This window comes from Ornithodoros turicata, chromosome 9 (assembly GCF_037126465.1).
Source record: "Ornithodoros turicata isolate Travis chromosome 9, ASM3712646v1, whole genome shotgun sequence".
Classification (NCBI taxonomy): Eukaryota; Metazoa; Arthropoda; class Arachnida; order Ixodida; family Argasidae; genus Ornithodoros; species Ornithodoros turicata.
This window is the reverse complement of record NC_088209.1, coordinates 2,170,127-2,189,403: the sequence shown is the minus strand read 5'-3', so window position 1 is coordinate 2,189,403 and position 19,277 is coordinate 2,170,127. Positions and strand designations below refer to the sequence as shown.

Here is a 19,277-nt window from a genome sequence, read left to right as displayed (position 1 = left end):
GAAGGTCAATCGGAGGAAAATCTTGGAGGTTCAGATGAAACGTATTGTTGGGCTCCAGGGGTGAGCAAACGGCGGAAGAGAAGAAACGCTTGATGCAGTTGCGATAGGGTGTGATGAAAGAACTTTGGCCCCGCGGAGGTTGAGGTGGTGACCGTCTAACGCCAGAAAATCCCATGGAGACTGATATAGGCGGTTGTGTCGGATGTAGCCGATGTCGTCGTTGACGATTGACAAGTACCAAAAATGTTGGTTCATGAAGTTGATGTTGCGGTTAGTCTCATAGAGAAAACGGGACTGGTCACACGACAGGTAGAATGACGGGAGGCGAGGGGGGATGCTTGACATCACCACAAAAACGTGTGGTCGGGAGGAACGGATGTGTGACAAAAGGGTGTCAAAATGTTCCACACAGTGAAAAATGGAAGTCTCACCGACGTCGATGGATCCGACTTGGAAAAAGATAACATCAACATCTTGAGGCAGAGTATTCACCACACTTATGAAGTCCAGGATTTTACCACTAGGAACAGACTTGATCGTGAGTTGCTTGTCGCTGAGAAATTTGGGGACGAGTTTGATTAAAGAGTTACCCACTAATGCGATGTGGGGGAGATGCTCCGCTCCGGTGGAACTTGACAAAGTAGGTGACATCGTAGAACGTGAAGAAAAACAATGTGCAAGTTTCCGGCGATGGCAGAATCAAAAATAACAAAGACCGTTAAGAGCATCAGCTGTTTACTATATACATTAAAAACAAGACTTTCGTGCAGTAGGCTGCACTTCTTCAGGTTTGAGGACCTGTTACAAGTGGTGAAGCATATATCAAAAAACCAAGTCACATGGTACAAGAGAAAAGGGTAAGGGTGAAGAGAACTACAAACGCGATACAAATACCAACAAAAATGAAAATGAAAAACAAAACGCAATCAGTAGGAGGTGGCTCGACAAGGTCAGACAGACATACATACATACAGACGAGTCGGAGTTGTACGTGGAGGAAACCAGTGAACAGCACATGAATAGGCACAGCAGCCAGTTGGCACAAAAGGCTTTAGAATGCGTACGGGGCATTAGGGCTCAAGGGCGAAGGATTGAGGACACACAGCACCTTGATGGCTAAGAGCTTCCAGACTCTTGGAAAGTAACGCGGAGTTGGTGTCTTACTGATTGTGTATCATCGTGTATGATGTGAAAAATGGCAGACAAGTGATAATACAATAAATAGACTCATAGTGTAAAGGACTGTAATGGACCGCCGTACACGTTGATGCCGTGCGGCTGTAACGTTGCAAGTTTCGAAATGAAAAAGGATTCTCGATTTTTGCGTTTGATGTCATTAGCGTACCCGGATTCTAAAATGGTGATAAGTATATGCGTATGCAGATCATGTCCCGGAAGATTAAAATGTAGCGATACAGGTGACTGGCGTTTATTAACAATATCTGATTTATGGCCATAAAATCTTTCACGGATGGTGTTACGTACGTGTTTCGCCTATGTATTGTTTATTGCACAATTTGCATGTAATGAGATAGCAAACATTGAATGAGTTACAGTGAAGGGACTGCCGAATAGAGAAAACGAAACCATTAACAGTGCTACAGGTGGAGGTACATGTTGCAATAAATAAGCAAGTTTGGCAGCGGTTGCTGTTGCAAGGAGCGCAACCGGGACTCTGTTGATTATTGCGTGAGGAAGTGAGTAAGTCGCGTATGTTACGTGATCTCCGAAATGTAATAGTCGGAGCATTAGGGAAAATGTCTTTGAGATATTCATCGGCGTGGAGTATGTTTAAATGGCGTTTGAACACAGATCCTACATTACGGAGTGTGCGGTTGTAAGGTGTAATGAAAGTACATTTATTATGACTTGATGCCTTATTGGATTCGCGAGAAAGCAACCTTTCCCTGTCTAGGGAGGTGGCTCTGGCTAGGGCATTGTCGATGAGATCGTCGGGATATCTACGCTCCTTGAAGTCATTGCACATGTCCTTTGCATGCTTCAAAAAATCTTGTGTATTGGAACATATTCGTTTTAAACGTGTGAGTTGTCCAAATGGAATGTTTCGCTTTTGGATATTAGGGTGATGGCTGTTGAAATGAAGGTACTGCCGTTTGTCAGTCGGCTTCTTATAGAGATCTGTGACGAGTTTACCCGACTCGAGAGAAACAGTGACGTCTAGAAAATTGATTGAAGTACGAGAGTAGTTGCACGTGAATTTGATGGAATTGTGTCGTGAGTTAAAATGATCAAAATATGAGAGTAGAGAGGTTTCGTCAGCTGTCCAGATGGCAAAAATATCATCAATGTATCGCAGGAATACTAATGGTGTCACTGGAAAAGACTCTAAGGCTCTTTGTTCAAAAAGGCCCATGAAGAGGTTTGCGTAATTGGGTGAAACACGGGAACCCATCGCTGCGCCCTGAACTTGGGTGTAGGAAAAAACGGTCCCGGAAATAACGGTCCCGGAAAAAATAGTCCCGGAAAAAACGGTCCCGGAAGAAAGGGTCCCGGAAGAAAGGGTCCCACTGGCAAAGGGCGGAAAAAAAGGTCCCGCAGGCATGGAATGGTTTTGCCATTGCTTGTGCACAAAATCGCATCTTTGGTGTGACAGATGATGCTCCTCAGACAGAGATAGTTGTTATGTTTTGTGAATACGGTGTTTTATTTGCTCTTTTTTTTTTCTTGCTTTGAATTGCCCAGTTGTAGGACCTGACTGTCCCGCTTGACTAAAATTCCTACCCCAAAGTCGGCAATAACTCGATCGGTGGCTGGCTTCGGGTAATAGCTTCGGTTGGCGCTTACACTTGACGTCATTCTCTTTTCCGGCTTTGGCCGGAGTTCTTAGACCTAGGTCAGTGAACGTTTTGTCTGTGTAACCTACTCTAGCCTAAGCATGGTACTGGTGTAAAGCTTTATGTCCTTCGGTTAGCGCTTACACTTGACGTTATTCTCTTTTCCGGCTTTGTGCGGAGTTCTTTTTGTCTTTGTAATCTACTCTATCCTACACTCTTAAAAATGAACTTCACCACATAGCACGCTCCTAGCCAACCATCACCCCGAATGACAACGTTCTCGCCTTAGATTTGTTGAAAACGGGAGGAGGAACCTATTTTGTGTCCATTATGCACGGCACAAAATAGGTTCCTCCTCCCGTTTTCAACAAATCTAAGGCGAGAACGTTGTCATTCGGGGTGATGGTTGGCTAGGAGCGTGCTATGTGGTGAAGTTCATTTTTAAGAGTGTAGGCGTGGTCAGGAGGAGGCCTCGAATAAAAGTATGCGGGTTATACCAGTGGGGCGGGGGGTATATGTTTACTGAAAAAAACAAAAAACAAACTAATAATGATAACTACAAGGAAAGGTGCGAAGCCGGTTCGCTACTCCTTAAACACAGAAAAGAACACGGGAGTGACAATAAAAAACTTGTTTCAGCAATAGTTCATAGACTGTTCATGCACGGTATGCACGAATGTACTAATAGTATTCAGAAGAATGTGCGGGAGAAAGAAAATAACGGCTGGGTCCGGTACCATTTTTTCCTGTCTTACTATAGCAGTGTGACATGTAATTGCCCGCTGTTTTTGTTCTTGACTAAATCCAAGCGTATTTGTGCACTAATGTCATCTGTCCCGCACCGATCGAGTTACTGCCAACTTTGGGGTAGCAATTTTAATCAAGCGGGGTAGTCATGTGCTACTACTGCGCAATTCACTACGCAATTTATAATTTGTAATGTATTGAATGTCTAAATAAAGCACTTATCTATCTAAAAATTCAAAGCAAAAAAAGAAAGAGGAAAATAATACACAGAGTTCACAAAATATGATACATATATCACCTTCACACCAATGATGTGTGTTTAAGCGATGGCAAAGCTATATCGCCTGCCTGCGGGACCATTTTTTCCGCCTTTTGCCAGTGGGACCCTTCTTTCCGGGACCCTTTTTTCCGGGACCATTTTTTCCGGGACCGTTTTTTCCGGGACCGTTATTTCCGGATCCCCCTGAACTTGGACATAATGTTTGTCGTTAAAAACAAAGTTGTTGTACTGCAAGACTAACTCAAGAAGACAGATAATGGTTTTAGTTTGAAGAAGATCAGACGGAAAGGAGGAAAGAAAAAGCTCTACAGCGTTGACACCTTCATCATGGGGAATATTTGTATATAATGACGTCACATCCATAGTTACCAGTATAGCGTTGTTGAGGTTAGGAGAACTGTTATTAATGGAATTTATTTGGGCAAGGAAGTCGTTAGTGTCCTTTACATAAGAAGGAAGTTGTGGAGGAATATGCTTGATGCAGTGATCTAAGACGAGGGATATTTTCTCACTCGGTGTATTAACACCCGAAATTATAGGCCTGCCAGGGTGGTTAATTTTGTGCATCTTAATAAGGAGATAAAAAGAACCAGGCGTGGTGTTCTTTGGCTTAATAAAGTCTGCTATATTGCGCGGGAGAGAGTTGTCTTTGGTAAGTTCTAAGATCTCCTTGTTGATTATTTGGCAGAATAATGACGTCGGGTCGCCATCAAGAGGTCTGTAAAAAGTCTCATCATCAAGGTGTTTGTTTGCCTCATCTATGTAGGCCGATGCATTCATAACGACTATTCCGCCACCTTTGTCAGCAGGTCTAATAATGATATCTTTACGTCTCTTAAGATTCGTTAAGGCCGTCCTTTCTGCTTTAGATAAGTTAAAATTATTAGCGTTGTTATCAATGACAGTTAGGCATTTAATATCGTTATAAATCTGAAACAATAAAGCGAGTTAGGAAGCTAGATTTAACAAGGGATAATACATTATGTGTCACATAAAATGTGCCAAACCTCGTGCACAGGTTAGCCAGACTTCCCACATATGCTGTTACTTGAGGTCCAAAGACAATTGTTTTGTTTGTTAGCAGTAAGATCAATTAACTATGACAACTGGGGCTACAGCAAGGGTGTCAGTAAGGCATTACCTGAACAGGATGCAAACAATGCACGTTGACTTATAATATCCGCGATTATTTACATTCTGTGCATATTTCTTCCACACTCGGGGAAAATATGCATGACCCAAGCTGAGTTATTATGAATTAATAACCAAAAAAGGAAGATCTGTATCTTTAGAGCACCGGTACCCTGTAGCAGGGCCGCTGAAGCATCACACATGATATCAACCTGATGTTAAGTGATGATACAGGTTAACCAACAGGGTAAGAGCACACGATTACAGATGGAGGATAAGGCAATAGATAACAATAGGGTAATAATCGCACTGAGAGGATAAAGTTATAGGAACCCACACGCTAGGAAGAATACCAAGCAAAAGGTGCACGAAACATGGCATTACATGCACACAACTAACCTTCAATTCACGAAATCCAACAGCTTTCGGTCTTCCAAGGTACACACACAGAAACAGGTCCAGATACCACTAGTAAGGCATGAAATACAGTCACAGCACTGCGGGGCACCAAAACCACCAAAACTACAACGAAAGACGCTTCCCGAACGAGAGCTCTCTGGACATGCGTCCGAACGCTTCCAAGATTTCCCTTCCAAATGAGCTGGAGGAATCAGCAATCAGCCGCCGGCTCTAAAGCGAAACCATCCGCCGGAAGCTGCCGTTTACGCAATGGTCCAGGGAAAATGGCGGGCGCCCAAACCACGTGATCCCCAGGAGCCACTCACAGCGTCTCCGCTGGCCAGCGCGGGAAAAAAAGCTCGGGCCCAGTGCGCATGCGCAGACCGACCTCCTTTCCCTTCTCTCCTCGGGTTTTTCGTCTCTCCTCTCGTCCCCCTTATCCCCCCAGCCTCGTCCGTTTGTCTTCGGCGCTTGCTGTAGAGCAACGATCATGCTGTCCCAAAGCAGACAATCAAAAAGCGATGGTGTATGACAAATCAACTTTATTTGTCCTCGGAAACTGCCTCGAAAAAGCTACAGTACATATCTTTTTACGTCTTGTAACATGCTTCACTGGAGCTTTAGGTGCTTCGACATCGAAGGGCAGTTCAAAAGCCAATGCTGGGCTATGTGCGTCGTTGCTGCCGATGGCTGCGGCAGAACTAAAACAAAACAAAAAATATATTGATGATCCGTAACTCTGCACGAAAATCACTGCTATGACAGGCAATCGATCTTGATTTCGTATTTGAACACCAAGGCATTTGTCACGAATGTTCGTAGATCACAGTGAATGAACGGCTGCGACGCGCATGAGGGGCAACTAGCATAACCACACATAATTTGATTAACGGCATATCAGAAACGTACAAGTTACGGCAATGCACTGCACAATGAAACGCCGCTAACGTACTGAGTGACTCGTAAATGTTGTACGTAATGCACTTAACGTGATAAACCTGCATTACTTCCTTCAGTCACAAAAAAGTAATCAAACTTGTCTTACCGTTTACCTGCAGTACGTCGGAAAGAGTGCAGACTTCCTATCTGACGATTTCTGCGTCCTTTGGAGGTGCAGGGATTCCATCACATGTTCGTCTTCCCGCTGTTGTGATGATGAGGTGGATGTGCCATTCCGTTCTCACATTAGCAGTTCGCCACAATCTAAATCTAAAGCATTCAAAACCCTCAAACTACCCCTAGCGTCTGCGTGCACAACGGTTGCAGTCCGAGAGAACACGCGTGGCCGAACAGACGTGATTCTCCTCCGTTCGACTGCTTCCGTTGAGCGGATCGCGCGATCGCGCGTTCGGATGCTCGCTCTGCTCGCTCCTCAGTCAAATGACTCTCGCCCAATCAGCGCAAAGGAAATTGACGCCAGTTTTTTAGACCAATGAGCATCCAAATATTTATACATATATTGCGCAGCCAATAAGAGATTGTTAGCGTACGCGCGCCGGTGGCGACATTATTTTGGAGGCGGTGCGTTTCTGCCAGAGCCCCGCCCGGTGGCGGCGGTGGAAGGGAAGGAAGATGCATGCTGTTCAGGCGCTAATCGCACTATGGCAAGAGAACGGAAAGTCGCGCGAAGACAGGACTAATACTATCGGAAAGAAGACGCTTCCTCCGTCAAAAAGAGACCTCAATCGCCTTTCTACGCCAACAAAAGCCCGATATCGAGAAAAATGCCCCTGGTCCTATGTATAAGAGGGCCGCCGTTGCCACGGTGTCCTAACTCGGGAACGGAGAGGGATAGAGAGGTGCCGCAAGTTTCTACGCGTTGCCTATGTCGAGTGCGTTTATCCATTAAAAGGAAATTCGCATCCGCCGCGGGCTTGGAACCTGAAAACGGGGACAAAGTCAGGAAATGGTGGTCGGTGTTAGGAATTTTGAGACTGACGCCTTAACCGCTGGAAATGGACGGGTGGTTTGAATGAGAGAGTTGTAGAGCAGAGAACAGAACCCACATGCACACACAATTTTGACTGAATCGGACGACGGGTATGCGAGTTGAGACTCCGAACAGTGGGAAGCATTTCAGAGTTGCGCTAGCCACACTGGTCGCCTCGTCATACTCTTAAGCCGATATCGCGAGAACGGAACGTCGCGCGTCTACGGGATCAACGCTGTTCGAAAGAGCACATCGAGACTATCACAACGAAGAGAAACACGACCATGTCGCAGCAAGGGGAACATTTTGGGGGGGAAAAGCCGTCGGTCCCATGTACTGGGAGGCCAGTAAGCGCGGAAACCTGTAACTCGCTGCTAAAGTTGGAAAAGTGTGGTAAATTTTACCACGTGCAACGCGTCGATAACAGTATGCTCCCCAAAGATACATCATGTCCGACGCGAGCTTATTTCCGAAAAAGGGCCCCGAAGTTCGAAAAAACGGCGTTTCTAACGCGTCTCCTCGTACAACTTCTAAACCACTACAGATCAGCTGTTAGTGTGATTTCAGCGATCGTAGAGCTATTCCAGACCTGTTCGGACCTAAATCTTGGTCTCGATCCGACAAACGGGGCGAGAGGTACGGGACTTTGGAGGTGTCGGAAGCACCGGCGGGGGCCTTGAATTTCCAAATATCTCGGCAACTGTCAGGATTTCTCAGAAGCCATGAGCATGCAGCCGAAGGGGAAAGAAACAGGAATTCGTCACAAAAAACCGCGTCCCGATATGACAGCTGCAGGCCAAGATATTAGACCCGGAAACCCATCGAGCGATAAAGCACTGTCGCTGGATGGGGTTCAACAACCACTGGACGGTTGAAAAACGCCAAGTACTGTAATATGCCAAATGTGTGCATGGAACGCACGCATCATTTTATGTTTGATGTTTGGTCGATCAATAATGGACTTGTATGTATGTTCCAAAAATGAATCGAATATCAGTCATTTTAAGCTGCAGCTTAAAATAACTGATGAAACACATATCAGACCTACTAAAATCAATTTAAAATTCTTACATGTATTTTTTAATTTAATTAATTAATTAATTTCTTAATTTAAAATTTTTACATGTAAACCTTTTGTATTGATTGATTCCTGCACGTTCTTGCTTGTTTCAGGGTTTCAGGGACTTATAACTGGTCGACAAAGGATGACTCCTATGTGGCCGTATGTGACCCTGTATGACTCCTGCATGGTCTACATATAGGACCCGTGTAACTCCTACATCCTCAATGCAGGAACTTATGGGTCCTGCATGGGCTCGTTTAGGATCCCATAATAGCCTACACAGGAGTTATATAGGACCTTATGGCGCCTACATAACTCCTGCATGGACTCGTATAGGATCCTATAATGACCTACACAGGAGTTATATAGGTTCCTAAATAACCCATAAGGATCCTGTAGCATCCTATATAATTTTACACAGGACCTATATGAATTACTTATGGGTTTTTTCAATAGGGTGCTAATCAGTTTCACCTGAGAAACTGATAATTTTACGAGCGCTCATGAAGGATAAAGTAGCAGCCTCCTTCAGCTCGCAGTGAGGAAAGGGGAAGATAAGTTCTGCGACCTGTTATGCTGTGATGTAAGTTCTTGTAAGATTCCATAAGTTCTTATGCAATCCTAGGCATTTTTGTGAACTCCCTCGTCATGGTTTACTGCGATATGTCTAAGTTGGACTTGAATAGTGATATGCTAAGTTTTAACTACAGTGCTGGCTACAAGTACAGTACTTAGTCCGTCCCACTCTGCTATAAAGAATGCATGTGCAGCTATAATGCTGAACAATTTGTTGTCAGTAATAAGCATTTTCCCACACCCTTTCATTCATGCTGCAGTAAGTATTAAAATATGTGTTTGCATATTCTGTATATCTGACTTGTCACCTGTGTTTCTGAAGCCAAGTCACGTTTCTAATTATAGGCACTGTAATGTCAAACCGGCTGCTTAAGGACGTGGCCCGCAGTGAAGCAGAGCATCACATGTCCTGGCTGAGGCACGTCAAAGAACCTCATGACAGGACGTCGACACAAGATAAGGGCTCTGAGTACTACACAGAACAGCGGCGATAGCTGGGCCAATCTGTGCGAAACTATCCAGATCTAGCTTTGACTCTAGATTTCACGAGAGAAAAAAAATGTGCGTTCTCTGAGAGTGTGGTAGATACACAATTCTTTCCTCTGTATATTTGGCTGCAGACTGAGGGCTATGCAGGTGTTGCCTTCAAAATGAAAAGTGTTATGCCATTGTCATCTCTATGCAATACACATCGACAATATAAATGTGTTTCTCATGTCTAATGTTGGACAAAAAAATTCAGCACATGGAACAGAAGGTGGGATTATGTTAAAGTTTATTCTGTGTAGAGAGCTCGGGAGCAGATCATAATTGTGACAAATAGTTAATAACTTTTTGGTGAGGGTAATAAGCTTGATTGTGAATAATAATAATACATAAAGACAACTCGAATATTGTTCGAGTTGTCTTTATGTTCGTGTGTATTGGAAGGTGACGACAATAGAGCCAGATATAACTTTGCAACATAGAAGGCCGCACATACGTATACGTTCATAAAAAAACAAAAACAGGAATTTTCCTCGCATATGTGACCCCTCAGAGACTGCACTTGTTTCAAGCAAACTCCAAAGATGCCAAATTACACCTCTGCTTAGTTTCCGCGACCTGATTACTAGTCATGATGGTGCGTTTATTTCATTCATGAGCATGTTGTGTTATCCTGAAATGCTCAGAATGTTTGAAAGTTTGAAATTCCCTGCAATATTTTACAGCTGCCATTGCAGCTCTTGTAGTGTTATCTTGAACACCCAAGCTGGGCTCCTTACATTTCATCTTGGCCGAGGCCAACTGTAGACTACAGAAGAATGTCGTGTGAAGTACCGTATATATGACGTTATTCATTTTATTCATTGTATTTTGTAAAGACTGCACTTGGCTCGCATTGTCATATCGGACTCCTGATACATGTTTCTTGTTCGGGTTGTTTGTTACGAGACCACGCTGTCCAGAAGGGAGTAAATAAGGATCTCTTTGAAGTGATAGGTATTTTTGTGCATATTGTAGCCAAATAATGTTCATCGGCTCAGTTAAAGAAGACTCAATTATCTGTATCAGGGATTGTGAAAAATGGTTTTGCTCAGATGACAAAGGTGGAAGGCACTTTTGAAGGCTCGTAGTACAACTTACCTCGACCGAAATGACGAATTTCTACATGAATCTGATGTGTACAGCACGGAATTGGGTATGCGGTGTTTGCTCATTTTTGCTAGGAGGTGCTTCGAACCAATTATGTGATGACGGCGTTTACTAGGTGCTACAGCGCATTAATGCGATGACATTATTTACTCATTTATGCTGATTGGTGCTTCAGCCCATTGATGTAGTGACGTTAAATAACAGCACCAAGGTGATGATCCTTTAGTTCCATATGTCATGTGTACATTTACAGAGCCTATTCTAGATAGAGGGATGCCATTTTCGGTCCAAGTAAGCATATCGACTATTTGTTTAGCGTTATGTATATTTGTAACTGCTGGCACAAGAATTGTTCAGCTTTTCCCTGTTATACAAGGCAAAGTGTGGTCTGACCCTGTAAGCCATCCAGCCACTATTAATTCCAAAGCACCCCTTGTGGGCTTAATGACTGAGAAAACAGTTTCTGCTCGTCACTGCTAAATGCAGACTACAAATTGATTTCACCTCTCAGCACCTTCAGATGTTAATGTGATGTAATTTCTAGAGCTTTTATGCGTTCATGCATTGAGCACTTCTCTGCTTTGTTACTATCCAAGTCAAATGTAATTTTCTTTTTATGCATATTGTGTAATATTTAACATTGTGTAGCTATACATCACTTGAAGTTCCTTGAAATAAAGAAGCCATGAAAGCTTTGAAACTGCTCTTCTCACGTGAAAATTATTTGCTGCAGCTAGTGTTAAAGCATATCGAATACCGTGAGGGTACGGTATGGCATATCCGATCAAAGCCTGATCATATCCCAGACTTGTCCCACGGGATGTCCCCAGGAAAAATCATAGGACGTTTTTTTGCAGACAACGGGATGTCCCATGGATGTCCGCCGGATATGTTTGGACATCCCATGGATATCCTGTGTTCCCAAATAGATATCCATAGGACGTCCTATGGACGTCATTGTGTCGTCTGGGGAGTGTGATCTAATTGCGTGGTAATTATTTGGGCTGCTTCGGTGTGTCCATATTTGCGAGGCAAAGCACCGCTGTCGTTTACTAAAAGACTGTTTCTAAGGCGATGCTTGACATAAATCATACTAAACGCATACACGGCTAAAACAACGGCCGTGATTCTACAGAACGATCTCTTTCTGCCATGCGAGTATATCTTTTCCCGGACCGTTCTTTATGGAACAATTTTTGTCCAGAACGCAGTACGGAATATTATATACATGGTTGTTGTTAACCTCAAGTCGTTTCTTATTGAAATATTGGCTGGGAAACGTGCTGTAGTACAATCCCCAGCGCTGCACTGCAGTGACGGTCTAGTTTCGGAATGCAAAACATAACGTAATTAAGAATCGAACGGCAGGACACCTGTGAAACACTGTTAGGACACATCAGTATACTGGCACCTTACAAAATTGTGTGATGACAAACAACGATCAATGCTTGCAGCGCAATAAATACTCACAATCTTTGTTGCCTCCCGTTGTTTTCTGTGGGCACACACAGCACTTTAGGGCCCACCAACATGGCGGCCCGAAGGCACACCTCTCCCCCACGAACCCCTCTCCCATGCGCTCCATCGGCGAGTATTTTATGCGGGGACTGCGGGCGCTTCGGTTCAGTCCATTCGCAAAGCTGTGCGCTCGTGAAATGAATCGTTGTTCGGGCGCCCCGTCGCCCTTACAGAAGCATAAGTGTATATTTTTATGCATATGAGTTGCGTTTCATAAGACTTAGAAGTAAAACAGAGCAAAAACTGAAGTCGGCAAAGGGTGTGGCATCTATAGTAAACTTCAGCGATAGCGCAGGCGCTACATGCATTTCCTAGCTTGTTGAACCATAGGGTGAAACGCCTCGGCCAGGTGGCGTGCAAGTTCACTACGTACAGCGCCACTCGCGGTGGCGGAGTAATTACCGTCTCGCGCCAGCCAGGCCATAGGCGCAGCTGTTTCCAGCGAAAGCAAGTGAACGGCTACTTCTGCGTTGTGCCGCCGTACTTTCCTAGCTATGGCAATGTTGCGTCTATTTTGTGGATTCGGCAAGGTGGAGAACGTGGAAGCATACTTCACAGGAGCGTTAATTTTGAAGATGGTGCACGATGTTTGGTAGAATATCTACACTCTTAAACCCGTACCTTTTATTGTAACTTTTAGAAACATGTAACTTCTATATAGACGTAGATTTCGAGATTTCTTATAGGTTACACCACTGTAACGTATATTTAGAGGTTAAAAGCGACCAAGGTCATGTCTTTACAACACGAATAGAAGTTACATCTCGGAAAAAACAAAAACAGCTTGTTGTAACTTATAAATGTACCCTCTACTCCGGCACTGTAACTTCTAAGCGAAATCTCCAACGATAATTTCTTTGTTAGTTTCTTATCGTTGATGTTCTTATCGTTTGTTTTCCTTCTATTTTTCAGCATAATGCCGCGTTTCAGCCTCCCATTCGAGACGACAGTTGAGAATCTACGCTGTTATTTTTTATCTGTTTCAGCGTCATCTATACGTCGACTACATGTTATCAATGCTGTATGAACACAGATTATAAGCTCGCAGTCTGGAATACTGATAGTATGTTTCTCTCTAAAGGGTGGAAAACCATTGTCAATGCCGCAACCACCAAGATTTCCGATTTCGCTGCGTAGCCGAGCCTGGTCTATGTCTATCCACACTGAGAGCGGTTGCCTTGAAACGCTTAACGCTCGTCGTCCGTCCGTTAACAAGTGTAATCTGTTTTAATCAGTGGTTTTCCTCGCGTTTATCATAGTATCGTCAGGAACAACGGGAAAGCTAGATGTCTCTAGCAAACAAGGATATTTTCGGTGTTCTCAGGGGAAAGTGTAGTGAGTGCGAAGATTGCAAAGAATATATAACCGAAAACGAACGTCACCCCCGCAGCCCTAATTCACACACTTCATACACTGGGTAAGTGTACGTTTTGTGCTAGGTACGTGCGTTATTTTGATAGCAAGAGCTCTTAGCGCATGTTTGTTGTGATTATGGCAAGCGTTTTGCGGTCCTGCATATGAACGCCACTTACGCTTGCTACTTTTCTGCTCTTACTTGGTCGCCAAGTCAATACACCGGCGTGCATTTTGCGAGCTGCGGATATATGCATCAAGATATATAATTCGCAGCTTCCTACTCGTTGTATTCTTACGATATTCTAAGACTCAATCGCGGAGTGAACGCCTTCCTGCATTTATGCTGCTTTGTACCTTGTGCTTTGTACCGATTTGAATGGTTCCGTAATTGTTACTCTCATTGCCCAAACTTTTGTTCCCAGGATCCCACATGCAGGTTCACATATACCGTCACCAGCGCAATGCAGTACCTCACAAACTCGTCCCAGAGCGCCTCCAACGCTGATAACGCAGTAATGTAGTGTCTCCTGCGTTACTGTACACTCATATTCCTCAAGGTTGTGTGCGTTTTATGTAATACTGTATTGCCATTCGCGCTCGCCTCTGCAACACGAATGTGGAATAAATTTTTTTCTGCTGCAATTCTCCATTTCGTTGGGTGTGTTCAGCTTAGCAAACATAGGTCAGTTGTTTTGACTCGCTAGCTTCCTCGCACTTTTATGCATTGCTTCTCACTTAGAAGATAGTTCTTTTTTCCACATACATGGTAAAGCGACCATGGTTTCTCCTCACATCAGAATCGCACTTGTGCACAATGTGTCACCTCTCGACAGACTTCTGTTTTTGTAATATACATATGTTCAAGATCTCCTTTTCTGCGGGTTCATTTTGGTACCTTGGTGTGTTCTGTAAATGTCTGTCCATATCCCACGCACGGGGTGTTTGTTTTTATTCGCATCACACCAGCGCTCATTTGACAGGTGGGTTACGTTAATTTTCGCAAATTAGCCCATCCGTAGTTACAAACATCTCCGACATTTCCTGACGCATGTGTCTGTAACTACGGACCGATTAATTAGCAAAAATTCACATAACCCACCTGCCAAATGAGCGCTACTCTGTTGCGAATAAAAATGAACATCCTGTATAAAAAGCCGCGCGTTGGCGTACCCTTTACGGGCAGGTGCTGGATTGAAGGCCGTAACCTCTAATTAGTGGGTTTCCTTGTAACTTTTATAAAAGGGGTCGCTCAGAGGGTACCTGGTAGCTTCTGAAATAGAGGGTAAAATATTGCGATTTTTTACCCTTTACTAAAGGGTACGGAGTTAAGAGTGTAGAGCTGTGTGATGAACAGGTATCACTAAGGTATCAACATTGCTACTACACTCAAATCCAAGTCCAGTTATATGTTCTCAACCTGTCCAAGGGTGTTTTGTTTGTGTACAGTCCGAAGGAGACACAGACGGTGGTAGTCACTCGGGATGACTCGTTTCTTTCAGAATTAATCCCAAAGCTAGAGTCTTTTTACTTCACATATCTCCCCAATGAGCTCAGTGAGACCAAATAAACTTGTGGCTTATATTATCTGAATATCAACATTTGCTTTATTCCGTAGCAATGTTCTAACAACTGAATAAATGATGCTCAAGTGGAAGCCAAATGTGTGTTACAGACTTCAGTGGTTAAAAGGACAGTCTCGTGCCAACACTGTTGTTTTAAAGCCCCACTGAAATTACGTTCCATAGGGTTTAGAGACATATTCACTGCACTGTGATACATTTATTGAACTGGAGTGCACGAGTTGATGATAGGACGCTCAGGACCTGTCCTCGCTACAAAAGCTGTGCCACTCCGGTGTTTTCACTGTCAGAACGAAAGACAGGAAGTCGCCCGTGCGGATGAAGTTTGGTGACAGCTTCTTTTGTTGGTCTTTTTCTTTTCTTTTTGTGGTCGTAATACCCTCTACTACAAAAAAAAAGTATTTTCTCCTGTATACGAAAACACACGCTCGGGGTTTTTTAATATGTTGTAGAGGAAGGCTCGTTCTATAAAACTGCGTTGGTTTCAGGCGTATCTTCCGACCTCTTCATTGCGTGTTACAACAATCGAGCCTACGGTCGAATGTAGCGAATTTTGGAAAAATCGCATACTTCCTCTTTTTTTCCTGCAATGACTATGAAAGTTACGTGTCTGGCGATTTTTCCTGTTGAAGTATTCCTTGGTGCCCTTGGCAGGAAAAAAATATTCACTAAAATTTAATGGTTTGATTGTCCACAAAAAAATCGCGAAGTAGGAGGAAAATTGCGAAACTTCCGGCCTTTGTATACCTGCACCGATTACAGCACGACAACCGGGATTTGGATGCTGTGTAGAGCATAGTTTCCTCTATCTGCAAAAGAAAACCACACAGTTCGAGGTGCTTTCTATGAGCCGCACCTGCCGTTCACGCCAGGCACGGTTTTCGCCAGCGCTGCGAACTTTGCTCGTGTCTAGCACCCGCCACATTGAGATTTGGGAAGAAATGTTTCGTGGTGAGTCGTTTTGCACTTATTAGCGACTGCTACAAAAATTTTTCGTAAAAATTCGAGATCGTTTTGTGGGGGGGGCCGAGCAGGTCAGCTGGATCATTTCGCGTGGAATCACCCAGCAGCACACTCCGGCATACACGGGACGGTAGTTTCGCCTTCCGTTGACAGTGGAGAAATTGGCGCTGACGTCGTTCCGCTAAACTCCAGGCGCGCGCCCCTATACATCGAACATAGTTATGTTCCCTATATGTATGTTTCTTCTATGTACATGTGGTGTAGTCTCAACGCAAAGTTTTTGCAGTGTGGCGCGAAAGACTATAACATTGCGGGTAGTATTCAATGGACTTTACAGAATTAAATAAGTACACGTGTGAAGCAAGGACCCCACACTCAAACAGTAATATCAACTGCATCATTATTTCCGATTGTCGTTAATAGTTCATGGTACAACAGGTCGTTAGCTCATAATGCCCCATACTGCGATTTTTTATGACGCTCTTCGCTGGAAAACAGCCCGCAGACCGACTGGCATAAAAGGTTACACTGACAAAAACGCTCAGCGGTAAAGGAAAAAAGTTTCTTATCACTAATCCGCAATATGGAATTTAAAACGCCTGGTAGCTCTGTTACGTTGCATGAACAAGATTTCGTAGTTTGCGATGAACGCCGGGAAGTTAGCAGACAATGTCCAACCATCGTGATCAGAACGCTTTTTCTGTTGCGTACACGAAAATTAACGCGAGTTCCGTAATATCGGGAATAAAATTCTTCAAGATACGTGCCAGAAAACGCGATTGTATAGTTCTATAGTTCTTAGACGTATCATCATATTTTATCTCTTTTTATGCAAGTTTAGCGCCACGCAACGACATCGGCACCATTCTTTCATTCTTTCCTCCTTTCTTCCATGGCGGTAATTGAACATGTTAACATGTTCGCGGCAAAAAGTTTAAAGCTCCTAGCACGCATCTAGTAGTAATGGCAAAGTAGTTTCAAGTGTTGTTTAAAAGCACCCTTTACTCTTTACTTCGAGGCGAATTAGATTGGTGCTCTGTCAATGGAGACGACATTGGGATCGTCGCTACACAAAGAGGCTGTCTGACATTACGTGTAAGTCTACTTCCCAGTTATTATTATTACAGTGGATAACATCCTTTGTTCCGTGCTATCCTAGTGCTCCGGGATTGTCGGGGACGAATAACAATTGGAGAAGCAACCAGGACAGAACATCAAGGGAGCAGGACATACACACCCCATGCTCGAGCCAGTCGAGAAAAACAAGATTCCATCTTCAGAACGCAGTGAGTTCTATCTAGCCGTGTGACATTGGCCTGCAGAATTCCCCTTGAGTATAATTAAATGCTGTAACGTGTGCCAATAAAGCAGGGTGGGTTCCAACTTTTTTCCTCTTTTTCAAGACACGACGGAGCCTTAAAAAGGGAATTATAAGCGTGGTTTTCTTCAAATGAGAAATAAAAACATGCATTCAGATCAAGGCGTGTGCACCACACCGCGTGTAAAAGGTGTGTCTCGTGAAACATGTTCATTCGTTCTCCACTTATCCACTCTGGCGTTCCATAAAGGAGCCCATCAAAAGGCAAAAAAATCGACATATCAAACACTCAGAAGGCCCAACGAACAATCACGAGCCATCGAGAAATGAAAAGTGTATTTTGAAAAGTTAGAACTGCTACATAAAGTAGTAGGGCAACGAAGTCGAGTTCAGGACAGGCATTGGGAATTAATGTGCTGAGGAAAGATTTTTTTAAAAGCAGAAGTCACGGAATCCTCGCTATGGGGTTATGCGTTTGTTGAACTCTGTGGCACCTCAATAAACCGGCAGGTGGGAATTGTCAGCACCCCGTCGCCTCAATAAATTATAAAGTAACTTATCTGCAACCCGCCCGTGTCAGTTGGCAGCATGTGATAATGAACTAACCCTAACCTGTCCCTTTAATTTTGCTACCATTATTTTCGAAAAGTTGTCTGAAAAAGTGGATTTCCACAGGAATTATTTTGAGCGTTGCACTTTTTTAACAATTTATTTTGGCAAACACCAACAACTTTATTTTACTGCGATTAATTGAGCATAGAGCCATTTTTCTTTTTCTTTTTTTTCTATTGGTAGTTCTGTCTTCTGGCTTTTTGGCCTTCTTATAGTTCAGCCTTATGATTGCCACCCATTTCATAACGGCTCCACTTTTTTTTTTCAGTTACTTTTTTAACTCTGTGTTCAAAATACAGAAATCGACACTGAAGATTTTTGTTTAAGTTTAATTTATACAAGCGTTCACATGGAGGAGCATGCTTCTTCAAGTACAAAGTGAAGTGATGACACGCTTAAGTGTATATATATATATATGTTTATGTCTATACTATATATACTTATGTGTGTCACTACTTCACTTTGTACCTGAAGAAGTGTGCAGCTCCACGCGAAAGCTTGTATCAATTAAACTTGAACAAACATCTTCAGTGTTGATTTCTGTATTTTGTTTATCTGATCTACAGGACTTGACTCCGCTCTTCGTATACGCTCTGTTACTTAAACTCGGTGTAAAAAAAGAAACTTTCAGAACTTACCAGAACGGAAGAACCTAGATTCTTTGAGAAATAAAAATCTAAAGAGCAATCTGGCTCTGGCAAAGGAGAGTTGGTCTTGCATTGGCAACATAACAACTGTTAACCCCGTGGAACTTTTCCTCTGTCTCCAGAGACCTACTTTCGGGTTTGCAAACCACCAATGTGGGACCCCTAGCAGGGGTGCGAGGGGTCAAGCGAAAATATCAGTGAAAACTACGACTAGTCCTCGTTCATTAACGGGACGCTTGAGAGTGCTGTGACAGGTCCGATCGTGGGCGCCGACTGCGGGGGGCATGGGGGTCCTCAGCACCCCGGAACTTTCCCAGGGGGACCAGGCCCCCTCCAGGAAGTCTACCTAGCTGACACTTAAGATGATAGTTTCGAAAGATATCCTAAGAACTGCGCGTTTTGGTGATCATGACAATCCTGTAAAAATTTGTCTGCCGCCGTCGCAACAAGGAATTCCGGACACCCTGCCTGACCTCCTGTAAAAATCCTGTAAAAAAAATCCTGTAATCCTGTCAAAATTTGCCTCACGACGTCGCATCAAGGAATTTCGGACACCCTGCCAGCCCTCCTGTAAAAATCCTGTAGTCCTGTAAAAAAAATCCTGTGATCTTGTAAAAATGTCCTGTAATCCTGTCAAAATTTGCCTCACGACATTGCAACAATGAATTCCGGACACCCTGCCAGGCCTCCTGTAAAAATCCTGTAGTCCTGTAAAAAAAAAATCCTG

The 19,277-nt window shown here is 43.7% G+C and overlaps 1 protein-coding gene across 1 annotated transcript in view; it reads left to right on the top strand.

Annotated features, from left to right (window-relative positions):
- The first annotated feature begins 16,875 nt into the window (after positions 1-16,875).
- Positions 16,876-19,277, top strand: part of LOC135369191 (uncharacterized) — a 39,442-nt gene continuing 37,040 nt past the window's right edge. Inside the window, exons 1-2 of the mRNA XM_064602827.1 lie at positions 16,876-17,068; positions 17,133-17,259. The gene's annotated coding sequence lies outside the window, so the exon portion shown is untranslated. The remainder of the gene's footprint in view (positions 17,069-17,132; positions 17,260-19,277) is intronic.